The sequence below is a fragment of the Aquarana catesbeiana genome, linkage group LG04 (genome assembly GCF_042186555.1).
Source record: "Aquarana catesbeiana isolate 2022-GZ linkage group LG04, ASM4218655v1, whole genome shotgun sequence".
Classification (NCBI taxonomy): Eukaryota; Metazoa; Chordata; class Amphibia; order Anura; family Ranidae; genus Aquarana; species Aquarana catesbeiana.
This window is the reverse complement of record NC_133327.1, coordinates 33,279,110-33,301,819: the sequence shown is the minus strand read 5'-3', so window position 1 is coordinate 33,301,819 and position 22,710 is coordinate 33,279,110.

Genomic DNA, 22,710 nt, shown 5'->3' with positions numbered 1-22,710 from the left:
CCATGTGACAATGCTCAGGCCTGGCGGCTGATTGCAACTGATGGAAGTATGTCATGTAGTATGCAAATATCTTTTTTTAGATGGAATAGTGGAATTGTACTTTAGGACCATAATGATTTCATGTAATATATCTACTATAAGGCCAATAGATTTTAGACTTGGGTTAAAGGGTTTTGACAAGCAGCTTTGCAGTTTATTGAGTGATATCTGTCTAGATTAGAAAAAAGTAGAAAAAAGTGAGTACAAGACTGGCAGAAGTGACTGGGGTTATGACAAGCTAAAAAAAAATAAAGGAGTGTTGATAAACTTTTGACCATATAACGTCCGTGTGCATGTGTAAATACTGTATATATAATATATATTACATACCTGTATATAGACACACACAATTAAAAAAATAATGTACAGTGGGTATAGAGAAGAATAAAATCATTTTGTTGCTTTGCAGCCTGAAATTAAGTCAGACATAGTTTTGTTTTATCCAGCTGTATTTACTTAGTGCAATTTATAACATCCAAGTGAAAGATATAACACCGACAAAGAATAAATGAAATAAATAAAAAACAGAATCACTGAGTTGGAAAAAGGATCACCCCCTCCTAAAAATGACTTGTAAACTCAATCAGGTATAGCTAATCACCTTCTCAGTGGCACACAAAGTTATTTGACTTTCAAGTCAAGCTCAGCATAAAAAGAGCTTTCCTGGAGCATTTCAGTCCCTGATAGTGCAACTGAAGCAAACCATTAACTAAGGGTGGAATTATTAATTGTATCAAGCCACAGAGCGGTACTGTGGATACAACATCAGTTTAGAGTGCCACGTCCTTTGAAAAATTTTGGAATAACAAAAGAGAATGAAACTTGGACTTTTTAGGCCCCGTCAACAAATATTTTATACAAAAATAGTTTATTTTAATATGAACACATAAAAATACATGATCTCTAAAAATCCACATTGATAACAAGATACATAGTAATACTACAGCTACTGATAGAACCAATGGAATCTACAAGGAAACAAGAGGATGAGTAGAAATCATTCTATAATGCATAAAGATCCAGGGATGTGGTCCAAAAACAGGTAGGCGGTATAATGCTGTACAAGTAATAATTCGCTCAATGATGCACAAGAAAGCCAGCGCTTCCTCAGAATACCACGGTTATTAGCCTCACGGAGGCTGTGTCTGGTGTGGGATTCTGGCCACATGAGGTCCTACTATTTAGCAAGATTTCTGAGCATTTAACAGTGCGTGGCATAAGTCTTTGTGCAATTGAATAGCATATGGGGCTGAATTAAGAGATCTAGTTTATTACTCTAATTGGCTTCTATTGTAATACCAAGTGATATACCTCACTACTAGGATTACTCCTTGCCCATCTTTTGCTTTAAGCATATATCTTTGCTACACCTAACCTACCTGGTAATCCCTATTGTTGCTATTTTTTCCTCTGTGCCAATATCATAGATACTTTACTATTCTACCCTGCGGCCCTTCACATACCTCCGTTTGTGCTATATCGTGTTACTTTTAAATCCATATGCGTTCAATTAGTCCACATTCTGCATCAATATACAAGCTCCTGAGGAAGCACTAAGCGCGCAACATGTAGAGTGAATTATTACTTGAACAGCATTAGACTAAAATCAAATTATTTGGCCTCAACACTAAACGATATGTCTGGCGGAAATCCAATGCGTTTCACCATCCAAATAACACCATTTCTACAGTAAAGCATGGAGGTGGTAATATCCTGTTATGGGAGTGTTTCTCTGCAGCAGGGACTGGAGCTTTTGTCAGGATAGAAGGAAAAATGGATGGGGCAAAATACTGTCAAATTCTTGAGGAAAATCTGCTGCCCTCTGCCAGAGAGTTGTCAATGGGAAAAAGGTTTACCTTCCAACATGACAATGACTCAAAGCACACAGCAAAAATGACCACACAGTGGTTGAAAGAGAAAAAGGTGAATGTCCTTGCATGGCCTAGTCAGAGCCCAGACTTAAATCCCATTAAAGATCTGTGGAATGACTTGATGACTGCAGTCCATAAACCGTCACCATCAAATGTAGCTGAACTTGAGCAATTCTGCAAAGAAAAGTGGGAAAATATTGCAAAGTCTAGATGTGCAAAGTTAGTAGAGACATATCCCAACCCACTAAAGGCTGTAATTAAAGCAAAATGTGGTTCAACAAAATATTACCACAAGGGGGCGATCCTTTTTCCAATTCAGTGATTCTGCTTTTGAATTGTTTTTATTTTTTTCTTACATGTTGGTGTTATATCTTTCATTTGGATGTTATAAGTTGCACAGTAAATACAGCTGGATAAAACAAAAACTGTGTCTGTCTTCATTTCCGTCTGCAAAGCGACAAAATGTGATTATTTATAAGGGGGGTGTGTCTATACTCACTGTAAATACCTCTTTGAAAGAATATTAAAGAATTACGCAGAATACCGCAGGTTTCATTGGAGCTCTGCAGATGTTTGTCACATTTGTTAAGCAAACTTTTTATACAAAGACCCCATATTGTCTGACAGCCTTAACATCTACAACATCTTCTATCCTGAGGATTTAAATAAGGACAGTCGTGTAGGGTCTGACAGGTTTTATATATATATATATATATATATATATATATATATATATAAAAGCCTGTGATATTTATAACACTTAACTGTGGCAAAAAGAACTGGAACTAGACAAGGGTGTGCTTCCCTATGCACCAAAAGGCCACTTAACTAAAACTTAGGGCCCTTTCACACTGGGGCGGTTTGCAGGCGCTATTGCGCTAATTGCGCCTGCAAACCGACCCGAAACAGCCGCTGCTGTCTCTCCAATGTGAAAGCCCCGAGGGCTTTCACACTGGAGCAGTGCGCTAGCAGGACGGGAAAAAAAGTCCTGCTAGCAGCATCTTCGGAGCGGTGAAGGAGCGGAGTGTATACCGCTCCTTCACCGCTCCTGCCCATTGAAATCAATGGGACAGCGCGGCTATACCGCCGGCAAATCGCCTCTGCAGAGGCGCTTTGCTGTGGTTTTTAACCCTTTCTTGGCCGCTAGCGGAGGGTAAAACCCCCCCGCTTACAATAGCGCCATTTTACCGCCGACGCCGCCCCCGCCCCAGAGTGAAAGGGCCCTTAACCTTTATTATAAATCATAAAAGGTATGTAAATGACCATAACAGGTATACCTATAGGATGAGGTCAATGCCATTTTATATGAATCATCGTCCTATCACTATGTGGTAATATTAACATCTACCAAGTTTAAATGTTGAAACTTCTCTTAAGATATACAGTATCTCACAAAAGTGAGTACACCCCTCACATTTTGTAAATATTTTAATATATCATTTTATGTGACAACACTGAAGAAATGACACTTTGCTACAATGTAAAATAGTGAGTGTACAGCTTGTATAACAGTGTAAATTTGCTGTCCCCTCAAAATAACTCAACACAGAGCCATTAATGTCTAAACCGCTGGCAACAAAAGTGAGCACACCCCTAAGTGAAAATGTCCAAATTGGGCCCAATTAGTCATTTTCCCTCCCCGGTGTCATGTGACTCGTTAGCGTTACAAGGTCTCAGGTGTGAATGGGGAGCAGGTGTGTTAAATTTGGTGTTATCTCGCTCTCACTATCTCATACTGGTCACTGGAAGTTCAACATGGCACCACATGGCAAAGATCTCTCTGAGGATCTGAAAAAAAGAATTGTTGCTCAACATAAAGATGGCCTAGGCTATAATAAGTTTGCCAAGACCCTTAAACTGAGCTGCAGCATGGTGGCTAACACCATAGAGCGGTTTAACAGGACAGATTTCACTTAGAACAGGCCTCACCATGGTCGACCAAAAAAGTTGAGTGCACATGCTCAGCGTCATATCCAGAGGTTGTCTTTGGGAAATAGACGTATGAGTGCTGCCAGCATTGCTGCAGAGATGGAGAGGTGGGGGGGGGGTCAGCCTGTCAGTGTTTAGACCATACGCCGCACACTGCATGAAATTTGTCTGCAATCATCTCAGAAGGAAACCTCTTCTAAAGATGATGCACAAGAAAGCCAGTAAACAGTTTGGTGAAGACAAGAAGACTAAGGACATGGATTACTGGAACCATGAGACCTGTGGTTTGATGAGACCAAGATAAACTTATTTTGGTTCAGATGGTGTCAAGCGTGTGTGGCGTCAACCAGGGGAGGAGTACAAAGACAAGTGTGTCTTGCCTACAGTCAAGCATGGTGGTGGGAGTGTCATGGTCTGGGGCTGCATGAGTGCTGTTGGCACTGGGGAGCTACAGTTCATTGAGGAAACCATGAATGCCAATGTGTACTGTGACATACTGAAGCAGAGCATGATCCCCTCCCCTCAGAGACTGGGCCGCGGGGCAGTATTCCAACATAATGACCCCAAACACACCTCCAAGACGACCACTGCCTTGCTAAAGAAGCTGAGGGTAAAGGTGATGGACTGTCCAAACATGTCTCCAGACCTAAACTCTATTGAGCATCTGTGGGGCATCCTCAAAACGGAAGGTGGAGGGGCGCAAGGTCTCTAACATTCACCAGCTCTGTGATGTTATCATGGAACAGTGGGAGAGGACTCTCCAGTGGCAACCTGTGAAGCTCTGGTGAACTCCATGCCCAAGAGGGTTAAGGCAGTGCTGGAAAATAATGGCCACACAAAATATTGAAACTTTGGGCCCAATTCGGACATTTTCACTTAAGGGTGTACTCACTTTTTTGTTGCCAGCGGTTTAGACATTAATAGTTGTGTGTTGAAATATTTTGAGGGGACAGCAAATTTACACTGTTATACAAGCTGTACACTCTACTTTACATTGTAGCAAAGTGTCATTTCTTCAGTGTTGTCACATGAAAAGATATAATAAAATATTTTCAAAAATGTGAGGGGTGTACTCACTTTTGTGAGATAATGTACATATAGACAAATATGAGGGTTATAATCTCCTCCTACAGTTAATATAAATGCTCCAGGCTGTGTAGAAGATACGTAAATTCAAGGTCCACTCACCAACACCAACTGGTATGAAGAGATTGGGGTATATCTGTCTCTCCTCCCATCTATTGGCCACATAAAAATGAGAAAAATAGAAAAAGAGAACGTATACCAGTGAATGCTGTCTTACTGAAGATGTGGGCCATCTGTCTTCTGTCCTATGAAATTATCTATATGGTGATATGAGAGACAGATAATTTCATAGGGCAGAAGACAGATAGTCCACATCTTCAGTAAGACAGTATTTACTAGTATACTTTCTCTTTTTCTGTTCATCTCATTTTTATATGTGGCCAATGGATGGGAGGAGAGACAGATATACTCCCATCTCTTGATACCAGTTGGTGTTGGTGAATAGACCTTGAATTTACATATCCTTTACAAAGCCTGGAGCCTTTATATTGAATGTAGGAGGAGATTATAACTCTCATATTGTCTATGTGTACTGTATATATCAAGAGAAGTTTCACTATTTAAACTTGGTAGATGTTAATATTACCACATAGAGAGAGAACGTTTATTCATATATAATGGCTATAACCTCATCCTATAGGTATACCTGTTATGTTCAATTACATACCTTTTATGATTTACAACAAAGGTTAAGTTTTAGTTAAGTGCCCTTTTGATGCGTAGGGAAGCACACCCTTGTCTAGTTCTAGGTTTTTATTTATGTCTGTTACCCCCCTGGGAGAATCAATCTTTATTAGTCCTGCCTACCAGGGCTGAAAGTGAGGAAAAATTGGAAAATTTACATTTTGCATCAGAACTGGAATTGAGGATAAGCCTTCCAATGGGGATTCAATCTGACTTTGGAGATATTTCCTGTCTGTTAGATACCATGAGCAAAATAAGTATTGAACACATCACCATTTTTCTAGGTAAATATATTTCTAAAGGTGCTATTGACATGAAATGTTCACCACATGTCGGTAACAACCCATGCAATTCATACATACAAAGAGACCAAAACAAATAAGTACAGAAATTAAGTTACATTATATTACTAAAAGTATTGGGACGCCTGCCTTTACATGCACATGAACTTTAATGGCATCCCAGTCTTGGTCCATTTTGAATTCATTAGTCTAATTCATCCCAAAGGTGTTCTATTGGGTTGAGGTCATGTCGAGTTCCTCCACCCCAAACTCGCTCATCTATGTCTTTATGGACCTTTCATTATGCAGTGGTTTGCAGTCATGTTGGAACAGGAAGGGGCCTTCCCCAAACTGTTCCCACAAATTTGGGATAGGAGCATGAAATCATCCAAAATGTCTTGGTATGCTGACACCTTAAGAGTTCCCTTCTCTGTAACAAAGGGGCCAAGCTCAACCCCTGAAAAACAACCCCACACCATAATCCCCCTTCCACCCAAAGATTTGGACCAGTGCACAAAGCAAAGTCCATAAAGATATGGATGAGCGGGTTTGGGGTGGAGAAATTTGACTGGCCTGCACAGAGTCATGACCTCAACCCGATAGAACACCTTTGGGATCAATTAGAGTGGAGACTGCGAGCCAGGCTTTCTCATCCACATCAGTGCCTGACCTGACAAATGTGTTTCTGGAAGAACGGTCAAACACTCCCATAGACACACTCCTAAACCTTGTGGCCAGCCTTCCCAGAAGAGTTTAACCCTATGGACTAAGACTGGGATACCATTAAAGTTCATGTGCGTGTAAAGGCAGGCGTTCCAATACTTTTGGTAATATAGTGTATGTGTAATAAAATGGAATGACACAGAGAAAAAGTATTAAACACGCTAACTGAAATTTATTTAATACTTGGTACAAAATCCTTTGTTGATAATGACAGCTTCAAGACGTCTCCTATATGGAGAAACTAGTCGCATGCATTGCTCAGGTGTGATTTTGGCCCATTCTTGCACACAGTCTTCAAATCTTGAGAGTTCCTTTGGGCCTCTTCTCTGATCTCTAGTTCTTTCCATAGATTTTCTATTGGATTCAAGTCATGTGATTGGCTGGGCCATTCTAGCAGCTTTATTTTCTTTCTTTGAAAACAATTGAGAGTTTCCTTGGCTTTGTGTGTAGGATCACTGTCTTGCTGAAATGTCCACCCTTGTTTCATCTTCATCATCCTGGTAGACAGCAGCAGATTTTTATCAAGAATGTCTTGTTACATTTTTCCAGTCATTCGTCCTTCAATGATATGAAGTTTGCTAGTACTGTATGCTGAAAAACAACTCCACACCATGATGCTCCCACCTCCAAACTTCACTGTTGGTATGGAGGTGTTTTTGGGGTGAGGTGCAGTGCCATTAGACCTCCAAATATGGTGTGTATTATGGCATTATGGAGTTCAATTTTGGTCTCATCTGACCAGACTATATTCTCCCATTATTTCACAGGCTTGTCTAAATGTTGTGTAACAAACCTTAAACAAGCTTCAACATGCTTTTTCTTCAGCAATGGAGTCTTGCATGGTGAGCGTGCATACAGGCCATGGCGGTTTAGTACATTACTTAGGCGCCTTTCACATGGACGGCTATTCTTCCGCAGTGAAATTCAAGACACCAGGCACTGCGATCAGCTGCATTTGTACAGTGCGATTAGCTGCAGTTGCGTTTAGCTGCGCTTTGCCATTTCCATAGCAACCCGACTCTTATTGATATTGAACGGGGATCCGACTTGGATCCCCGCCAATACCAGGCGCTATGTTTGGTATGAATCTTGAGGGGGAACTCCACGCCAAATTTTAAATAAAAAACCGGCATAGGTTCCCCTCCAAGAGCATACCAGGCCCTTCGGATTCCAAGGGGCACCCCCTACGCCGAAAAAATGGCGTGGGGGTCCCCCCAAAATCCATACCAGACCCTTATCCGAGCACGCAGCCCGGTCGGTCAGGAAAGGGGGTGGGGCGAGAGAGCGCCCCCCCCTCCTGAACCGTACCAGGCCGCATGCCCTCAACATGGGGGGTTGGAGCTTTGGGGGAAAGGGAAGCGCCCTGCAGGCCCCCCACCCCAAAGCACCTCGTCCCAATGTTGATGAGGACAAGGGCCTCTTCCTGACAACCCTGGTCGTTGGTTGTCAGGGTCTGCGGGTGGGGGGGCTTATCGGAATTCAGGAGCCCCCTTTAATAAGGGGCCCCCAGATCCTGGCCCCCCACCCTATGTGAATGAGTATGGGGTACATCGTACCCCTACCCATTAACCTGGGGAAAAAAAGTGTCACTAAAAAAAACACTACACAGGTTTTAAAAGTAATTTATTAGGCAGCTCTTCTTCCGACTTCGGGGGTCTTCTTCCGACTTCGGGGGTCTCTCAGGCCTCTTCTCCCTCTCTCCGGTGTTGTCTCCGTGCTCTCTGGTTCTCCGGTGCCTTCTTCCTTCTGCCGGGCTCCTCCGCTATCTTCTGCTCTTTTGCCGCTCTTTTGCTAGCAGAGGAGCCAGGTCTCCTGAGACGTCTTCTTCCCTCTTCTCTTCCAGAGATGTTGACACGACGCTCCCTCTCGCTGTAATGCCGTGAGCGAGGTCCACAACCAATTATATGGGCATGGGGCGTGGCCGCCCCTTATGTCGTCACAGTCCCATCATGCCACCGGAGAGAGGGAGAAGAGGCCTGAGAGACCCCCGAAGTCGGAAGAAGACCCCCAAAGTCGGAAGAAGACCCCCGGAGCTACCTAATAAATTACTTTTAAAACCTGTGTAGTGTGTTATTTTATTGACACTTTTTTCCCCCAGGTGAATGGGTAGGGGTACAATGTACCCCATACTCATTCACATAGGGTGGGGGGCCGGGATCTGGGGGCCCCCTTATTAAAGAGGGCTCCTGGATTCCGATAAGCCCCCCCGCCCGCAGACCCCGACAACCAACAGCCAGGGTTGTCGGGAAGAGGCCCTTGTCCTCATCAACATGTGGACGAGGTGCTTTGGGGTGGGGGGCCTGCAGGGCACCCCCCTTTCCCCCAAAGCAACAACCCCCCCCATGTTGAGGGCATGTGGCCTGGTACGGTTCAGGAGGGGGGGCGCACTGCTAAGCGCAGTGTGTGAATGGGGCCATAGGAAAGCATTGTGTGCGTTTAGCTGCGGTAGAAAACGCAGCTAAAAGCACAATTCTATTTGTCCGTGTGAAAGGGGCCTTGTTGTTTCCTTTGAAACAATTGTACCTGCTAATTCCAGGTTTTTCTGAAGCTCTCCACTTCCACTTGGTAATTGGCTCTTGGACAACTCTTCTGATAATCTTTTTACTCTTTTGTCAGAAATCTCGTGAGTAGCACCTGGTTGTGGCCAGTTTATGGTGAAATTATGTTCTTTACACTTCTGGATTATGGCCCCAACAGTGCTCAATGGAACATTTGGAAGTTTAGAAATCCTTCTGTAACCAATGGGGTCAGTAAGGTAGCAAAGGTCTTGAGAGAGCTCTTTGCTTTTACCCATCATGAGATGTTTCTTGTGTGACACCTTGGTAATGAGACTTTTTTATAGGCCATTAGTTGAAACTGAACCAGCTGATATTAATTTGCACTGACAAGGTGCAGGATTGCGTTCTAATTACTGATAGATTTCAGCTGGTGTCTTGGCTTTCCATGCCTTTTTTGCACCTCCCTTTCTTCATGTGTTCAATTCATTTTTCATTCCATTTTATTACACATAACTTAATTTCTGAACTTATTTCTTTTGGTTTCTTTGTATGTATGGATTGCATGGGTTGTTACCGACACGTGGTAAAAAAATTTCATGTCAGTAGCACCTTTAGAAATGATTTACCTAGAAAAATGGTGATGTGTTCAATACTTATTTTACCCGCTTTATATCTACAGGACAGGAAGTGAAGGTAAATCTGCTCTTTGGGACACAGATGGCAGAAAATAGTTTGGGCTTTAGATATGCTTTAATAATTTAATTGTTTTGAGGTGAGATGGTAAATTGATGATTGCCCCATCTAGTTACAGTATGTATAGACAGTATTAAAAGCTTGGAAATTATATTTTACAACAATGCTAAAAGCGTTTTTTTTAACTTTACTTTCTTGCAGCAAACCATTTCCATTATCAGTCTGTTGATTGAATGCATTGGCACGTCAGATCTAAATCTACAGTTGCTACAAAGCATTGAAAACATGTTTTCGACAATGGAAAATACATTTGAGCCTTTCCATATTGTCAATAGTGGTATTGACGTTTCCTGCACCGTTTTCAATCCTGATGGCCTCAACGAGAGTAGCTCTGTAGAGCTTTTGTCTGGGGCCACTGTGTTCCTGTCCACAGAAATATTTAAAAAAATTGATAAGTCTTCTGGGGGTGTCATTAATGTACTATCCATGATCTATGCACCAACTAATGGTAGCTTTAACCTCCCATATGACAGTTCTGATGACCTCTCTTATTTTTTGGCCAGTTTCATATGGACCAATGTGGCCATAGTAAATAACAAGAGTGAGCACTCTCTGAATATTTATATGAACTTCACATGTAACAACATCATGTTTAATGAGACTGCAGTATGCGTGTTTTGGAATTTAAATACGAACAAATGGTCATCGGAGGGTTGTAATACTACAGTTATCAATGGTAGTACCTACTGTGCCTGCAATCACCTGACCTCCTTCTCAGTCCTAATGGCGGGCTATATACCAAAAGAAGATCAAAACCTGGTGTTCTTGGATACTCTCACAAAGATTCTGCTTCCTGTCTCCATAGGATCTCTTCTGAATTGCATCGCCATAGAAATCTTTCTTCTTAAACAATCCAAGAGCTCTGTTGCTTTATACAGACATATTTGCATCATTCATATAGCTGTGTTTCTGTTAATTAGCAATGTCTCTTTCTTGGCGTCCAGCCTCTTTGACATTCCTTCACATCGCTTTTTGTGCAAAATACTCACCTTCATTACTCATTTTTCTTTGTTGGCCTTCTTTTCCTGGACATTGGTGCAGGGCCTGTTTTTGGTGTGCCGGTTACTCTTCGTCTTCCATCACTTTACCAAAAAAGAATTTTTGCTCCTTTCTGTCATACTTGGATATGGTTGTCCATCTGCTATAGCCGGGGGCACTTTTTTGGTGTTTTATCCTAATAAGTACCTGATGAGCAATGCCTGCTGGTTGGATAACAAATCTGGTGCCTTTCTGCTGTTCGCCATCCCTGCCATGGTAATTATGGGTGGAAATATTCTGGTCCTGGTGGTTGTGATTGCAAAAATCTTCAAGTCGTCAGTCTCTGAAGGGAAGAGCGAGGATGACGAGGTGGTTGAGAAGCTGATGAAAGCAGTTTTGTTCTGCACGCCACAATTTGGATTGACTTGGGCTCTTGGGATCCCTTTATACGTGTACCCAAGTGCTGTTTTCTTGCACTACATATTTGCCTTGCTCAACCCTCTCCAGGTAATCATCCAGAATGATTAGCTTTTGTCATTTAAATATGTTTAATGTTACAGAACAGGGCCTACCAACTTTAATAGATGTCTGCCTAAAGCAATGTTCCTAATGCATGTAAATGCAATACATTAACACAAAGCATAATGAAAATATGGATTTAAAGAAAACCTTTGGCCGTACAACAGGGAGAAGGGAGGGTGGAGGGGAAGGGACAATGGTGGTGCCCGTACATATCCCACCAAATGCTTTTTAAATGGTCCATCAGCTAACCTTACTTTAGTCTAAAGATCTGCCTTACTAGTCAACAGTAAGACAGTACCTACTAACAGGTGTAAGTGCTGCTTTTTTTTACCCTCACTTTTTGATCACTAATTTATAAAATAGTAAAGCTCATCACTGGCAGCTCCCACATTTTATTTTGACAGGTGCCCTTTAACATTGTTCCAAAGAGAGTGTCAAAATATAAGAAAATGTCAGCTTACATAATGTGTAATGTAATGTAGCATAATATAACATATAACAATACAGTGTCATAATTTGTATTCCATAGGGCTTTTTCCTTCTACTGTTTGGGTGTCTCCTGGATAAAAAGGTTAGTAATACTTTTGCAAAATACAACACCTTGGATATACTGTATGTATTCCATAGAGATGTGCTGCAGTACCAGATTTCACCAGTAGTCAAAACTATACTGAGAAACTTGGAATGAATGCATTACAGTTCCCACCTGGTGGTAAAATGTTGTATTGGATCTAAAATATGATTGTTATGCATTGGATTCTACAGTATTTTTAGGGTATCCATCTGGACACCCCCCCCCCCCAAACCTGGGTGAAAAAGTGCAGATTTATTACATAGCCTACCTTTTGTGCTTTTGATAACTTCCCAAGGCTACACCTTTAATCTGTGAAATCAAGTGAGATAACTAGTGATTCTGGGTATTGAAGCTCAGAAGAGGGAAGAAGAGAAGAAGGGAGTGGAGAAGAGTACGGGGTGAAAGAAGGAGGAAGGAGAGAAGTAGACAGGAGAAAAGAATAAAGGAGTGGAGGACAAGAGGAGAGAAGACAAGGTATTCATAGAAAAGAACAGGGGAGTGTTAGAAAAAAAGGAGAGGAGTAGGTTGACAGGACAGGAGGAAACAATAGAGAAGGGTAGGACAGGAGGAGAGGGCAGGAAGAGAGAAGAAGAAAGATGAAGGGCGTAGAGAACAAGAGCAGACAAAAGGATGGAAGAAGGGAGGAGAGAGGAAAGCAGAAGAGGGGAGGTAAAAAGAAACCCAGGGAAGCAAGAATATAAAGAGATAGGAGAGAAGAGGGAAGGAAAGGAGAGGGGAAGGAAAGAGAAGGAGGAGAGTTAAAGAGTGTGAAGGAGAGCACAGGAGTACAGAAGAAGGGAAGTGAGAAGAGACCAGGAATATAAAAAAAAAAAAAAAATCGAAGGGAGGAGAAGACTGGAGAAGGGAAGAGAGGATGAGAGAAGAAAGGAGAGGAGAGCAGAGTGTCAGGGCTGGGCTCTTAGCAACTCTCCTCTGTGCTCAGGCTGCTCAGCTGTCAGATAATTGTCAACACTCATCGTTTCCACAGTGGCTCACCTGGTTATCATTACCTGCTTGTCAGTCCGGCCTACAGCCAGCCCCTTCTGGCTATTTTAAACTGGCTTGTTCACCTGGTCAACATATCTGGAATGTCTCTGCTGTGTTCCTGTGTGAAGACTTTACTTGGCTGACGTCCTTTCTAGTTCCTGATCCTGTTTCTTCTGCCTCCGACTGATTCCTGGTCTCCTGATTACTGGCTCGTCTGATTACTGGCTCGTCTGATTACCCATTTTGGCTTCCGACCCCTGGCTTATGTTTTGACCACATTTCATATCTGTACCATTTTTACCATTACATTAAAGGTGTGATTTTTACAGCATTTTCTGTCTCAGTCTGATTCATGGTTCCTGACAGTAGGCGAAGGCCATGAATTCAAAAGATGCAGGCAATCTATTTAGTGGTAATATTTTTTTCCAGGTTGAATGAGCAGGACCACTGCATGGATCAGTTTTCCATAGCATTTCAGATGCTCCTGATTCATACTGCTCACCTGGATCCTCCCACTGTGGCTGTTCCAATCCAACCAGTGTTGAAGGCCGTCCCTGCTGCTCCAGTCTCAGTGCAGGCATTGTCTTGAATATTACCTCCTGTTAGAGGTTTGTCTGGTTCCGCTCCACTTTACCTGCGTTTTGGAGGATCCAGTTCAATGCAGAGGGTTTCTCAACTAAGTTGGGATATGCTTTGAGATGCTCCCCCAGGCATTCCCCATGGACAGAAGCAAAGTAGAGTAGGTATTATTTCTTTGATTTCTGATAGAGCCTTGGTCTGGGCAAACCCTCTATGGGAGTCCTGCTACTTAGTTACATAGTAGGTGAGGTTGAAAAAAGACACAAGTCCATCAAGTCCAACCTATGTGTGTGATTATGTGTCAGTATTACATTGCATATCCCTGTATATTGCGGTCATTCAGGTGGTTATCTAATAGTTTCTTGAAGCTATCAATGCTCCCCGCTGAGACCACCGCCTGTGGAAGGGAATTCCACATCCTTGCCGCTCTTACAGTAAAGAACCCTCTACGTAGTTTAAGGTTAAACCTCTTTTCTTCTAATTGTAATGAGTGGCCACGAGTCTTATTAAACTCTCTTCTGCAAAAAAGTTTTATCCCTATTGTGGGGTAACCAGTACAGTATTTGTAAATTGAAATCATATCCCCTCTCAAGCGTCTCTTCTCCAGAGAGAATAAGTTCAGTGCTCGCAACCTTTCCTCATAACTAAGATCCTCCAGACCCTTTATTAGCTTTGTTGCCCTTCTTTGTACTCGCTCCATTTCCAGTACGTCCCTCCTGAGGACTGGTGCCCAGAACTGGACAGCATACTCCAGGTGCGGGCGGACCAGAGTCTTGTAGAGCGGGAGAATTATCGTTTTATCCCTGCAGTTGATCCCCCTTTTAATGCATGCCAATATTCTGTTTGCTTTATTAGCAGCAGCTTGGCATTGCATGCCATTGCTGAACCTATCATCTACTAGGACCCCTAGGTCCTTTTCCATCCTAGATTCCCCCAGAGGTTCTCCCCCCAGTGTATAGATTGCATTCATATTTTTGCCACCCAAATGCATTATTTTACATTTTTCTACATTGAACCTCGTTTGCCATGTAGTCGCCCACCCCATTAATTTGTTCAGGTCTTTTTGCAAGATTTCCACATCCTGCGGAGAAGTTATTGCCCTGCTTAGCTTAGTATCGTCTGCAAATACAGAGATTGAACTGTTTATCCCATCCTCCAGGTCGTTTATGAACAAATTAAATAGGATTGGTCCCAGCACAGAACCCTGGGGAACCCCACTACCCACCCCTGACCATTGTGAGTACTCCCCATTTATCACCACCCTCTGAACACGCCCTTGTAGCCAGTTTTCAATCCATGTACTCACCTTATGGTCCATGCCAACGCACCTTATTTTGTACAGTAAACGTTTATGGGGAACTGTGTCAAATGCTTTTGCAAAATCCAGATACACCACGTCTACGGGCCTTCCTTTATCTAGATGGCAACTCACCTCCTCATAGAAGGTTAATAGATTGGTTTGGCAAGAACGATTCTTCATGAATCCATGCTGATTACTGCTAATGATATCATTCTTATTATTAAAATCTTGTATATAGTCCCTTATCATCCCCTCCAAGAGTTTACATACTATTGATGTTAGGCTAACTGGTCTGTAATTCCCAGGGATGTTTTTTGGGCCCTTTTTAAATATTGGTGCTACATTGGCTTTTCTCCAATCAGCTGGTACCATTCCAGTCAATAGACTGTCTGTAAAAATTAGGAACAACGGTCTGGCAATCACCTGACTGAGTTCCCTAAGTACCCTCGGATGCAAGCCATCTGGTCCCGGTGATTTATTAATGTTAAGTTTCTCAAGTCTAATTTTAATTCCGTCCTCTGTTAACCATGTAGGTGCTTCCTGTGTTGTGTCATGAGGATAAACACTGCAGTTTTGGTTACTGAAGCCCCCCGATTCACTCGTGAAGACTGAGGAGAAGAATAAATTCAATACCTTTGCCATCTCCCCATCCTTTGTAACCAGATGTCCTTCCTCATTCTTTATGGGGCCAATATGGTCTGTCCTCCCTTTTTTACTGTTTACATACTTAAAGAATTTCTTGGGATTTTTTTTGCTCTCCTCCGCTATGTGTCTTTCATGTTCTATCTTAGCCATCCTAATTGCACCCTTACATTTCTTATTGCATTCTTTATAAATTCTGAATGCTGTGGATGATCCCTCAACCTTGTATTTTTTGAAGGCCTTCTCCTTTGCTTTTATATGCATTTTTACATTGGAGTTAAGCCATCCAGGATGTTTGTTCGCTCTTTTAAATTTATTACCCAATGGAATACATTGGCTAATGCCCTTATTTAATATGCTCTTAAAGCAAACCCATCTCTCCTCCGTATTCTTTGTTCCTAATATTTTATCCCAATTTATGCCTTTTAGCAAAGTTTGTAGTTTAGGGAAGTTGGCTCTTTTGAAATTCAGTGTCTTTGTGTTCCCTTCATGTCTCCTATTTGTGTGATTTATACTGAAACTAATTGACCTGTGATCGCTGTTACCTAAATTGCCCCGTATTTCCACATCTGTTATCAGGTCTGTATTGTTGGTAATCAGTAGATCTAGTAATGTTTTATTTCTAGTTGGTGCGTCTACCATCTGACCCATAAAATTGTCCTGCAAGACACTAAGGAACTGGCGAGCCTTAAATGAATGCACGGTTCCCTCCGCCCAGTCTATGTCTGGATAATTAAAATCCCCCATTATGATAACACTTCCCATCCTTGCTGCTAATCCAATTTGTGATAGGAGATCCGTCTCCACTTCCTCCCTCAGGTTAGGGGGCCTATAGCATACTCCCAGTATTATTTTCCCCTTAGCTTCATCCCTTTGGAGCTCTACCCATAAAGATTCCACCTCCTCCCTAGCCCCCTCAGTGATGTCATCTCTCACATTCACTTGTACATTATTCTTGATATATAGGCATACCCCTCCCCCTTTTTTACCCTCTCTATCCTTGCGGTATAGGGTATACCCTTGAATGTTTGCCAGCCATCAATACTTCTTTTAAAAGGGTATTTGACGTTCCCGCTCACTCCACTTCTGCTGCCAAGAGCCTCATGTCCAAACAGAGTACTGGAACGGTTGCCGAATATGCCATTTAATTCCGTACTCTGGCAGTAGAGGTCGCTTGGAACAATATTAAAGATAACATTAAAGATGAGATAGCAGCCCGAGACATACCTACGGATTTGGAGAAGTTTCTCATTGACTCCAGACTCCGAGAGAGACCTTCCTTTAAGGAGCACTTGCGGAAGTCTCCTCTGCGTTTGGCTCCGAGCTTTGCATTCCCACTCTTGCCTCCTTCACCTCCCTTGCCTCCCAGTACCAGAGTTCACCAGTGAAGTAGAGCCCATGCGGTTGGGCTTCAAACATCTATCTGCAGAGGAAAGGGTCTTTAGGAGGAGGGAGAGATTGTGCCTTTATTGTGGCCTGGCAAGTCACTTATTGAAGTCTTGTCCTACCCGTCCAGGAGAACGCCCCAACCTGAGGTCCTGTAGGAGACAGAACTTAGGTGACGTTGTTGCGTCCCCAGCTATCCTGGAGGATAAGCTTCTAGTTCCGGTTACCCTTTCTTGGTCTGGGTCGATCATCGATACACAGGCTCTAATTTATTCTGGGGCTGCAGGCTTGTTCATAGATAGTGCCTTGTTCATAGATAGTGCCTTTGTGTGCACTCTGTTCCGCTGCAGCTTCGTCCCACTCCACTTGCCATTAAGGCCATTGATGGGAGACCTTTACATGTTTTCAGAAAGTGGTTAAGGTCTTGTGCACGTCTTCACTCTCCTCTTTGCCAAAAGAGTACTGCGAATTTAGCAATGTCTTTGCAAAGGTCAAGCCGGGATTTTGCCTCCCGAACAATCGTATGTTTGTGCAATTGACCTGCAACCTGGTGCCATGCCTCCTCATGGCCGGGTCTACCCTTTGTCTGTCTTGGAGGATAAAACCATGGAGGACTATGTTGCTGATTCACTTTCTTGGGGTTTATCAGCAAATCCTCATCATCTGCTGATGCTGGCTTCTTTTTTGTGAAAAAGAAGATTGATGAACTGAGACCTTGTATCGATTATAGGGGTCTCAATTGCATCACGATTAAGGACGCTTATCTAATCCCATTAGTTTTGGAATTATTTGACCACCTCAAGGGAGCAACAGTTTTCACTAAGCGCGATTTGAGAGAGGCATACAATCTTGTGAGGATTAAGGAGGGCGACGAATGGAAAACTGCATTTTAATACTAGTTAATACTAGGACCGCACATTAGGAATACCTTGTAATGCCGTTTGGTCTCCTGCAACGCAACGCTCCTGCGGTTTTTCAGGAATTCATCAACAATGTCCTCTGAGATATGTTGCAGCAATGTGTGGCGGTTTATCTTGATGATATTTTCATATATTCAAAATCCCTAGAGTGCCACCACACAGACGTCTCTTGTGTGCTACAGAGGTTGAGAGATAATAATCTGTATTGTAAGTTGGAAAAGTGAGAGTTCCATCATGAACAAGCAAAGGCATCGCTAGGGTGTGGCTTCTGGGGCCATAGCCTCGAATCTGGGGCCCATAGCCCCGAGTCTCTTACTGGGTGCAGTGGCCAGGGCCGGACTGGCCTACTGGGATAGCAGCAAGGCCGCCTGCCCTAGGGCAGCTTTGAGGGCAGCAGGGCCCGTAAAAGATATGGCTGTGGGCCCAGGCCAAGATGTCAACTGCGCAGGCACCGCCGCTCAGTAAAGCCTGTATACGCTCTGCCCTTTTCGGGCAGGCAGGCGCATGCGCAGTGACGTAATGGGTGGCGCCATTTTTAAATGTAAAGCGGAAGTGTCACCTCTGAAGTCTCGGTGGTGTCGTACGCCTCTCATAACGGCTTGGGGTAAGACTCTCTCCTGCACCATGTCTGCAGCCTCTGATTATCTCCCCCTGCACCATGTCCGCAGCCTCTGACCATCTCCTCCTGCACCATGTCTGCATATATAGACACACAAACATATATTATATGCATGTGTATGCCCGCCCAAACATATGACTTTCTTTACTTTGCTGCTATGGTCTCTAGCCCCAGATCTTTTGTGTAAGGGCTTACCTAGGTTGGAGTCCATAGTACAGAGATGTATGCTCACCCTTGCAAATACACACAGCCCACGGTAACAAGGTAATAAGCTACCTGGGCTGTGAATCTGTGCATGGGGGTTTGAATTTGCCAAAGGATAGTCGAGGTAAAGCCATAGTCAGGGATTCCAGAAGTCAGAATAAACGATAAGCAGAGCTAGGGCTTAGAAGCCGGAGTCAGTCTTGGAACGCTGTAACAAGAACACTGGAACCTTTAGCAAAACAGGAAACAATGAACTGACAAAGCCATCAGAGTGAGGCAATGTTTTATACCCAGCTGATTGGATAAACTGCCTCAGCTGAACCAGGAGTGACAGGGACCAATTACAACAAGATCCAGAGTATGGCCCTAGTATTTCATGCAGAACTAGACAAAGCTGGAAAGCAGGCTGAAAGGAATTGAGGTGTGGCTCAGAGGCAAAGTAACAGGAGGACGAACAGGCAGTCATGGGTTCAATACCTTCTTGAGCCACTTGGGGTGTGACCATGCCAGGCTGTCTGCATGGCACGGTAGGGACCATGACAGTTCCACCCTTAGAAAATGCTCTCTGGGTGTGAACAGGTGGTTCCGCATAGTCCTCTAGGTCAAAAGAATCAATACCATATGTACCAACAGAAGAGCTAGTTAACTTTTCCTTCTTCCCTTTGGGCTTTTTTGCTTTAGAAGTTCTTGCCGGGGAGACTTTTGTCGCTTGCAAAGCTTTTTCAAATATCTCCAGATCCTGCTTACGGACCATGGTGCCATTGGAGGCATACGTACAGTCAGGTGGTAGAACTTCAAGCGGGGACACAGGCACCGGAACTTCAAGAGGGGACACAGGCACCGGAACTTCAAGCGGGGATACCGGAACTTCAAGTGGGGACACCGGAACTTCAAGTGGGGACACCGGAACTTCAAGTGGGGACACCGGAACTTCAAGCTGGGTAGCAGGCAGAGGTTCAGGGGTAGCAGGATGGATCCTTATAGAACCCACTTGAAGAACCATTGGCCGAGGTGGGTGAGTTGGGCAGAGAGAGATAAAGTGCTCTCTTACTCCACAATAGAAACAAAAACCACAGTCTCTTCTCCACTCTTTTACCTTTAGATAGCTTGGCCCGGATGGCCCTGATCTCCATGGGTTCCAGGGCTGGGCATACTATACCTTTAAAGAACATAACTTTTTGCTGTAGATTCAAAACAGTCAGGCCCAGGCTGGAGACTTGCAGAGCAAGGGAGTTGAGCATCTTGTACATCTCTACGGACTCCATGTTCAGTTCATTATGTAAGGGCTTACCTAGGTTGGAGTCCATAGTGCAGAGATGCATGCTCACCCTTTCAAATATATACAGCCCACGGTAACACGGTAATAAGCTACCTGGGCTGTGAATCTGTGCATGGGGGCTTGACAGGAATTTGCCAAAGGATAGTCGAGGTAAAGCCGTAGTCAGGGATTCTAGAAGTCAGAATAACCGATAAGCAGAGCCAGGGTTTAAAAGACAGAGTCAGTCTTGGAATGCTGTAACTGGAACCTTTGGCAAAACAGGAAGCAATGAGCTGACAAAGCCCTCAGAGTGAGGCAGTGTTTTATACCCAGCTGATTGGATAAACTGCCTCAGCTGAACTAAGAGTGACAGGTACCAATTTCAACAAGATCCAGAGTATGGCCCTAGTATTTCATGCAGAACTAGGCAGAGCTGGAAAGCAGGCTGAAAGGCACTGAGGTGTGGCTCAGAGGCAAAGTAAGAGGAGCACTAAGAGGCAGTGATGGGTTCAATACCTCCTTGAGCCACTTGGGGCATAAACACAGCAGGCTGTCTACATGGTACAGTAGGGACTGTGACATTTTGTAGACCTAGCAACGCTCCTGTGAACAGGTTACATTTCTGGGTTATGTCATTTCTACTGCCGGTTTCTTGATGGACCCAGAGAAACTATCTGCAGTTCTACAGTGGCCTTGACCCGTAGGTCTATGTCTGCTACAACATTTTCTTGGCTTTGCCAATTATTATCGGAAATGTATTCGTAATTTCTCTTCTCTAGTCAAACCCCTGACTGATATGACCAGGAAGGATGGCAACCCACAGAATTGGTCTCCCGATTACAGCCTTTGAGTCTCTCAAGGCTGCCTTTGTTGCAGCTCCTGTGCTGGCACATCCTGATCCCATGTTACGCTTCATTCTTGAGGTTGATGTGTCTGAGACTGGAGTAGGCACCCTTCTGTCTCAATGTCCTACCACTGAGAGCGCTATGAATCCTTCTGGCTACTTTTCTAAGAAATTGTCTCCTGCAGAATGCAATTACGAGATTGGGGACAGAGAATTGTTAGCTATCATTTTAACTCTTAAGGAATGGAGGCATCTCCTCGAAGGTACCAGTGTGCTGCTCCTCATTTTGATTGGCCATAAGAATCTCACATTCTTGTCTGAGGCAAAATGATTATCTCCCAGAAGGGTGCAATAGGCTCTTTTTCTGTCAAGCTTCAATTACATAGTCTCATTCTTACCCGGTATTAGGAATGTAAGGGCCGATGCATTGTCACAACAGTTTTCCTCCTCCTCCAAGATGGAGTCAGTTCCTACTCTTGCGATACCTCCTGATTGCATTCTAGCCACTATTCGCACTAGTCTCACTTCACCTTTGGGTGACAGAATTCTTGCTGCTCAGATCCATTCTCCTCCTGAAAAACCTTGTGACCGCTGATTTGTCCCCGAGAATCTCCATACTGCTTTGCTCCAGATCTATCATTCTCCCAAGACAGCTGGTCACCCAGGGAGGAATCAATTCATCTGGTCTATTTCCTAACAATTCTGGTGGCCTAGTCTCTGCATTGATGTAACCGCCTTCATAGCCGCTTGTTCCGTGTGTACTCAGAGTAAAACACCACGACACCTTCCAGTGAGCCTCCTACAACCCATATCCAATGGAGAGAGGCCTTGGACCCACTTGTCTATTAATTTTATTGTTACCCAACTCCCAGGGCAACACAGTTATTCATATGGTGGTTGACTGGTTCTCGAAGATGTGTCATTGTATTCCACTTAAGAAGTTGCCTACATCCAAAGAACTGGCATCCATTTTCGCTCAGGTGAGCTTTGGTTTACATGGGCTACCTAAGGTTATTATCTTGGAAAGGGGTGGTCAGTTTGCGTCCAGGTTTTGACGAGCCTTTTGTGCACAGTTGGGAATTCAGCTTTCCTTCTCCTTGGCGTTTCATCCGCAGTCCAATGGGGTCACAGAACGAGCCAACCAAGCCATAGGGCAGTTTCTACATTGCTATATTTTATAACAACTGGTCAGACCTCTTACCTTGGGTGGAGTTTGCTCACAATAGTGCCATCAATGCCGCTTCCCAGTTGTCTCCATTTATGGTGAATTATGGGTTCCAGCCATCCATGTTGCCTGACACATTTGTTCCTCAAAAAATTCCTGCGTTAGAGGAACATCTCCGTGATCTCCGTTCCACTTGTGTGCAGGTCCAAGAGTCCTTGCGATGTGCCAGTGATAGGTAAGACTCCATGGTTCAAGTTGAGAACCATGAGGAGTATGAGATACAATCTATCATTGTAGGTCTCTTGGGTGCATACAGTACCTTGTTCGCTGAAGAGCTTACGGTCCAGAGGAACGCTCTTGGGACCCCTGCTCAGACGTACATGCTCCTGCCCTCCTCCGTACTTTCCATAGACTTTTTCCCCTCAAACCTAGCGCCCCTCAGAGGTGGAGGGGTCGTTGAGGAGGGAGTACTGTCAGGACTGGGCTCTTAGCAGCTCTCCTCTCTGTGCTCAGGCTGCTCAGCTGTCGGATAATTGTCAGCACTTATTGTTCCACAGCGGCTCACCTGGTTATCATTACCTGCTCGTCAGTCACGCCTACAGCCAGCCCCTTCTGGCTATTTCAATTCTTTCGTGCTTTCGCCTGGTCAACATATCTGAAGTGTCTCTGCTGTGTTCCTGTGTTAAGACTTTGCCCGACTGACGTCCCTTCTGGTTCCTGATCTTGTTTCTTCTGCCTCCGACTATGCTGGTTTCTGGTCTCCTGATTACTGCCTCATCTGATTACCCGTTTTGGCTTCTGATCCCTGGCTATGTTTTGACTAGGTTTACTATCTGTACTATTTTTACCATTAAATTAAAGGTGTGAT